Consider the following 6825-nt stretch of genomic DNA (forward strand, 5'->3'; position numbering starts at 1 on the left):
ATACTGTTTTAATAAAGCACTTTAACAACAACCACAGTTAAAAACAAAGAGAACTCATATGGAGATAACCACAACAACAATAAGCAGCAATAAGGAAATATAAAAACACAAGTCAACGACACATATAACAACAAAAAGTGGAGTATAAAAAGATACAGAGCTGGTAAACCATGGCAGTGAGAGTGGTTTAAGCTGCATGGAGCTGCCTTTTGTGTAAAATACTATACCAGCTCTAAAATATGAGGTTTAAGAGGGGACAGGGTTGGTAAATCATTGCAGTTTGAGTGTGTTTTTAGCTGCATGGATCTGGCTTTTGTGTAAACGACTGGTTCTAAAATATAATTACGAGAAATTAGTTTTAAGATGCATTTTAAAAGGGGACACAGATGGTATCATCATGGCAGTGTAGCTTTAGCTGCATGGTTCTTTCTACCTTTGGTGTAAATCACTTGTTCTAAAATCTAATTACAAGAAGTGAGTTTTAAGATGCATTTTAAGAGGGGACAGAAATGGTCAATCATGGCAGTTTGTGTGTGGTTTTAGCTGCATGGATCTATTGTTTGTGTAAACGACTTGTTCTAACATATGTATTCAAGAAGTGAGATTTAAAAGGCATTTTAAAAGGGGACAGAGATGGTCACATCATGGCAGTGTAGCTTTAGCTGCATGCATCTTTCTACCTTCGGTGTAAATGACTTGTTCTAAAATATAATTACAAGAAGTGAGTTTTAAGATGCATTTTAAGAGGGGACAGAGATGTTCAATCATGGCAGTGTAGCTTCAGCTGCATGGTTCTTTCTACCTTTTGTGTAAATGACTGGTTCTAAAATCTAATTACAAGAAGAGAGCTTTAAGATGCATTTTAAGAGGGGGACAGAGATGGTAAATCACAGCAGTTTGAAAGTGGCTTTAGCTGCATGGATCTGTTTGTGTGCAAGACAGAAGAAACTGGGTCAGACCTCAAAGTCCTTGATGTGCATGCATCAAAAGTAATATATGCACAAACTACAGCATGGACCAAAAAAAAACAAAAAATGCTGACACATTTTTTTTTCCAAGTTAAATGTCTTACCTGTCCGGGGAGGGAATCCTGCAGATCACCGGTTGGTCCCGCGTCCCCGGCTCCTAATCCTGACATGAGCCCTGCGTCCGAGCCAAGAACGTCTGAATCTGAACTTAAACTAAGGAGAGTGAAAAAGGCTTCTCTCTCTCTCTCTCGCTCGCTCGCTCGCTCGCTCGCTCCCTCTCTCCCCCAACTAAGAAGTTAATTGTCAAAGGGGCCAGAGGGCTGCGTGTGGTTTAGTGTTACACATCCCACAACACACATGGACATGGAGGAGGGTCTGCACTGGCTTCCCACCTTCCTAAATAATCCCTCTCAGCTCCTTTAGAGCATAGTGCTAACTGGCCTGATGCACGGCGAGATAGACGTGTCCATTATGGCCATTGTGATGTCATTCAAACAGACAGGACAGCTTTACAAATGTAAATAATAGTCTATTTTACGGGGGGAATCGTACTTCCGATGACTACTGCAGTATTTAGGTAGTAAACATTAATCCTGCCACTGTTTTCTTTTGTATGTATTATATACTCATGCATAGTTCTGGCTCCGCTGTTGTGTGTCTTAGGCTGCCTGGGTAAGACACTAGTTCTTTAATATAATAGAAACAGTGGGTTTTAAAGTCCCACTGAAAGCCACTACTATCACTCAATCAATCAATGTTTATTTATGTAGCCCCAAATCACAAATGTCTCAAAGGACTGCACAAATCATTACGACTACGACATCCTCGGAAGAACCCACAAAAGGGCAAGGAAAACTCACACCCAGTGGGCAGGGAGAATTCACATCCAGTGACAATACTGATTATGAGAAACCTTGGAGAGTACCTCAGACGTGGGCAACCCCCCCTCTAGGGGACCGAAAGCAATGGATGTCGAGCGGGTCTAACATGATACTGTGAAAGTTCAATCCGTAGTGGCTCCAACACAGCCGCGAGAGTTCAGTTCAAGCGGATCCAAGACAGCAGCCAGAGTCCCGTCCACAGGAAACCATCCCAAGCGGAGGCAGATCAGCAGCGTAGAAATATCCCCAACCCATACACAGGCGAGCGGTCCATCCTGGGTCCTGCCTCTGGACAGCCAGTACTTCATCCATGGTCATCGGACCGGACCCCCTCCACAAGGGAGGGGGGGACATAGGAGAAAAAAGAAAAGAAGCGGCAGATCAACTGGTCTAAAATGGAGCTCTATTTAAAGACTACAGTATACAGATGAGTTTTAAGGTGAGACTTAAATGCTTCTACTGAGGTAGCATCTCAAACTGTTACCGGGAGGGCATTCCAGAGTACTGGAGCCCGAACGGAAAACTCTATAGCCCGCAGACTTTTTTTGGGCTCTAGGAATCACTAATAAGCCGGAGTCTTTTGAACGCAGACTTCTTGCCGGGACATATGGTACAATACAATCAGCAAGATAGGCTGGAGCTAGACCGTGTAGTATTTTATACGTAAGTAGTAAAACCTTAAAGTCACATCTTAAGTGCACAGGAAGCCAGTGCAGGTGAGCCAGTATAGGTATATATGTATGTATATATGTATATAAAGGTATATACAGTATAGGTATATATGTATGTATATATGTATATAAAGGTATATACAGTATAGGTATATATGTATGTATATATGTATATAAAGGTATATACAGTATAGGTATATATGTATGTATATATGTATATAAAGGTATATACAGTATAGGCGTAATATGATCAAACTTTCTTGTTCTTGTCAAAAGTCTAGCAGCCACATTTTGTACCAACTGTTATCTTTTAATGCTAGACATGGGGAGACCTGAAAAAAATACGTTACAGTAATCGAGACGAGACGTAACAAATGCATGGATAATGATCTTGGCGTCTTTAGTGGACAGAATGGAGCGAATTTTAGCGATATTACGGAGATGAAAGAAGGCCGTTTTAGTAACGCTTTTAATGTGTGCCTCAAAGGAGAGAGTTGGGTCGAAGATAATACCCAGATTTTTTACCGTGTCACCTTGTTTTACGCAGTCTGATAGTTTATATATCAATGATGAAATATTAACATTGCAACACATGCCAATACGGCCGCTTTACTTTACGAAATTGCAATTTTAAATTTCGCACGGAGTTTCCTGTTGAAAACGTCACGGAATAATGACGCTAATGATGACGCGTGGGCGTGACGTTTTGGGGCGGAGGACATATTGCGGCTAAAAGTCGTCTCTTTTCATCGCGCAATTCCACAGTATTCTGGACATCTGTGTTGCTGAATCTTTTGCAATTTGTTCAATTAATATTGGAGAAGCCAAAGTAGAAAGATGGAGTTGGGAAGCTTTTAGCCTTTAGCCACACAAACACACGTTATTTACTTGTTTAAAAATCCCGAGGTGAAGCTTTACTATGGATCAGAGCGGTCAAGCGAACGTGGTTCCCTACCACATGTCAACCGGCAGGATTCGGTGAGAAAATTGTGGTAAAAAGTCGCCTCTTACCGGAGATCGGCGGAGCTTGCGCCGTCCATGCAGCTGCCGTGACTTCCCTCAGAGACTGGCGTCAACACACCCGTGGCCACACCCCTCCGACTATCAGGTACTATTTAACTCACTAAAACATAATCAACACAGTAGAAAGATAAGGGATTTCCCAGAATTATCCTAGTAAATGTGTCTAAAAACATCTGAATCGCTCCCAATGCAATCGCCTTTTTTTTTTTTTTACTTTGTTTTTTTTCCCACTTCTTCACTATCAATATCCTCATCCACGAATCTTTCATCCTCGCTCAAATTAATGGGGAAATAGTTGCTTTCTCGGTCCGAATAGCTCTTGCTGCTGGAGGCTCACATTATAAACAATGTGAATATGTGAGGAGCCCTCACACTTGTGATGTCATCGTCTGCTACTTCCGGTACAGGCAAGGCTTTTTTATCAGCGACCAAAAGTTGCGAACTTTATCGTCTATGTTCTCTACTAAATCCTTTCAGCAAAAATATGGCCATATGGCGAAATGATGAAGTATGACACATAGAATGGACCTGCTATCCCCGTTTAAATAAGAAAATCTCATTTCAGTAGGCCTTTAAGATGAGTTTTAAAAGGGGACAGAGCTGGTAAATCATAGCTGAGTAAGTTAGACTTTAGCTGCATGGATTTGCCTTTTGTGTAAATGACTACCTTATTTCCTTGAATTGCCGCTGGGGCGCTAATTAATTTAAAACCTCTTCTCACTCCGGCGCTTACCAAAGGCATGCGGTAAATTTAGGCCTGCGCTTATAAATTTGAGTGTGATGTAAGGATACCATCATGAAAAGCACATTTAATTAAAAAAGAAGGTTATTATGGTCTTACCTTTACTTATAAATGAAGTCCATGCGCAGCTCCTTCTGATCAAAAGCATCGATAACTTGTTTATAGAAGTCTTCCTTATCTTTCTTCAGTTTTAAAAAGTCTGTCTCGGTGGAGATCTTCCTTTATTACCTCCTGCTTCGAATTGAAAGTCCAGTTTAGAAAACTGTTTTATTTTAGATATGTAATCCTCCATGTTAAAAGTGCAAGCGAGAAGAAAAAATAAACTCTTGCTGCTTGTTGTCACTTCTTCTGCAGCCGAGTAGTCGCAAGAAGGATCACTAGCGCCCTCTACCACCAGGAGGCGGGAGTCATTTAATGACTCATATTTGACACACGCAGCTACGGTATATTAATAAAACATAGCTGCTTACTGTTCTTTTTTAGCATATTCAATAGCTTGGACCTTAAATCCTACTGAATAGCTATTAATCTTCTTCCCTTTATGCGATTTCAAATGATTGAAATCAGCCTCCTCCATTTTGAAAATGATGACAGGTGAAGTGTCACTCGTGACGTGACGAGTTTGACCCGGCGGAAATTCTAGGCATGCGCTAATAAAAATAATATTTTGTAAAACGAGTTTGACCCGGCGTTAATCCTGAGCTGGCGGTAATGCTAAGCATGCACTAATTATTTTGCGAAACGACTTACCCGGTGGGAATTCAAGTAAATACGGTAGTTCTAAAATATACAAAACCCAAAACCAGTGAAGGGGGCATGTTGTGTAAATGGTAAATAAAAACAGAATACAATTATTTGCAAATCTATTTTTAACTTATATTCAATTGAATAGACTGCAAAGACAAGATATTTAATGTTCAAACTGAGGAACTTATTTTTTTCTGTTGCAAATATTCATTAACGAATTTAACGGCAGCCACACATTGCAAAAAAGGAGCATTTTCACCACTGTGTTACATGGCCTTTCCTTTTAACAACACTCAGTCAACATTTGGGAACTGAGGAGACCAATTTTTGAAGTTCTTCCGGTGGAATTGTTTTCCATTCCTGCTTGATGTACAGCTTAAGTTGTTCAACAGTCCAGAGTCTCCGTTGTGGTATTTCAGGCTTCATAATGCACCACACATTTTCAATGGAAGACAAGCCTGGACTCCAGGCAGGCCAGTTTAGTACCCGCACTCTTTTACTAAGAAGCCACGCTGTTGTAACACGTGGCTTGGCATCGTCTTGCTGAAATAAGCAGGGGCGTCCATGATAACGTTGCTTGGATGACAACATATGTTGTTCCAAAACCTATATGGACCTTTCAGCATTAATGGTGCCTTCACAGATGTGTAAGTTACCCATGCCTTGGGCACTAATGCACCCCCATACCATCACACATGCTGGCTTTTACACTTTGCGCCTAGAACAATCCGGATGGTTATTTTCCTCTTTGGTACAGCGGACACGGTCCACAAAACAATTTGAAAAGTGGACTTGTCAGATCACAGAACACTTTTACACTATGCATCTGTCCATCTTAGATGAGTTCGGGCCCAGCGAAGCCCACGGCGTTTCTGGGTGTTGTTGATAAATAAATAAATGGGTTGTACTTGTATAGCGCTTTTCTACCTTCAAGGTACTCGAAGCGCTTTGACACTACTTCCACATTTACCCATTCACACACTGATGGAGGGAGCTGCCATGCAAGGCGCCAACCAGCACCCATCAGGAGCAAGGGTGAAGTGTCTTGCTCAGGACACAACAGACGTGACGAGGTTGGTACTAGGTGGGATTTGAACCAGGGACCCTCGGGTTGCGCACGGCCACTCTTCCACTGCGCCACGCCATAAATGGCTTTCGCTTAGTAGAGTTTTAACTTGCACTTACAGATGTAGTGACGAACTGTAGTTACTGACAGGGGTTTTCTGAAGTGTTCTTTAGCCCATGTGGTGATATCCTTTACACACTGGTGTTGGTTTTTGATGCAGTACCACCTGAGGGATCGAAGGTTGTGGGCAGTCAATGTTGGTTCTCGCCATTGCCGCTTACTTGCAGTGATTTCTCCAGATTCTCTCAACCTTTTAATGATATTACGGACTGTTTATGGTGAAATCCTAAATTCTTTTTAATAGCTGGTTGAGAAATGTTGTTCTTAAACTGTTAGACAATTTACTCACACGTTTGGTCACTAAGTGGTGACCCTCGCCCCATCTGAGCATTTCACGGAAGCTGCTGTCATACCCAATCATGGCACCCACCTGTTCCCAATTAGCCTGTGGGATGTTCCAAATACGTGTTTGATGAGCACTCCGCAACTTTCTCAGTCTTTTTTGCCACTTGTGCCAGCTTTTTTGAAACATGTCCCAGGCATCAAATTCCAAATGACCTAATATTTGCAAAACAAATAACAAAGTTAAGTATCTTGTCTTTTCAGTCTTTTTATTGAATATAGGCTGAAAAGGATTTGCAAATCATTGTATTCTGTTTATATTTAC

At 41.4% G+C, this 6825-nt stretch overlaps 1 protein-coding gene across 1 annotated transcript in view; it reads right to left on the bottom strand.

Moving 5' to 3' along the window:
• The window catches only part of lrrc17 (leucine rich repeat containing 17), a 58312-nt gene extending 57069 nt beyond the window's left edge, over positions 1–1243 (bottom strand). The window contains exon 1 of the mRNA XM_061914297.1: positions 1073–1243. The gene's annotated coding sequence lies outside the window, so the exon portion shown is untranslated. The remainder of the gene's footprint in view (positions 1–1072) is intronic.
• Positions 1244–6825: the final 5582 nt, after the last annotated feature.

Source organism: Nerophis ophidion, linkage group LG10 (assembly GCF_033978795.1).
Source record: "Nerophis ophidion isolate RoL-2023_Sa linkage group LG10, RoL_Noph_v1.0, whole genome shotgun sequence".
In the NCBI taxonomy this organism is placed as follows: Eukaryota; Metazoa; Chordata; class Actinopteri; order Syngnathiformes; family Syngnathidae; genus Nerophis; species Nerophis ophidion.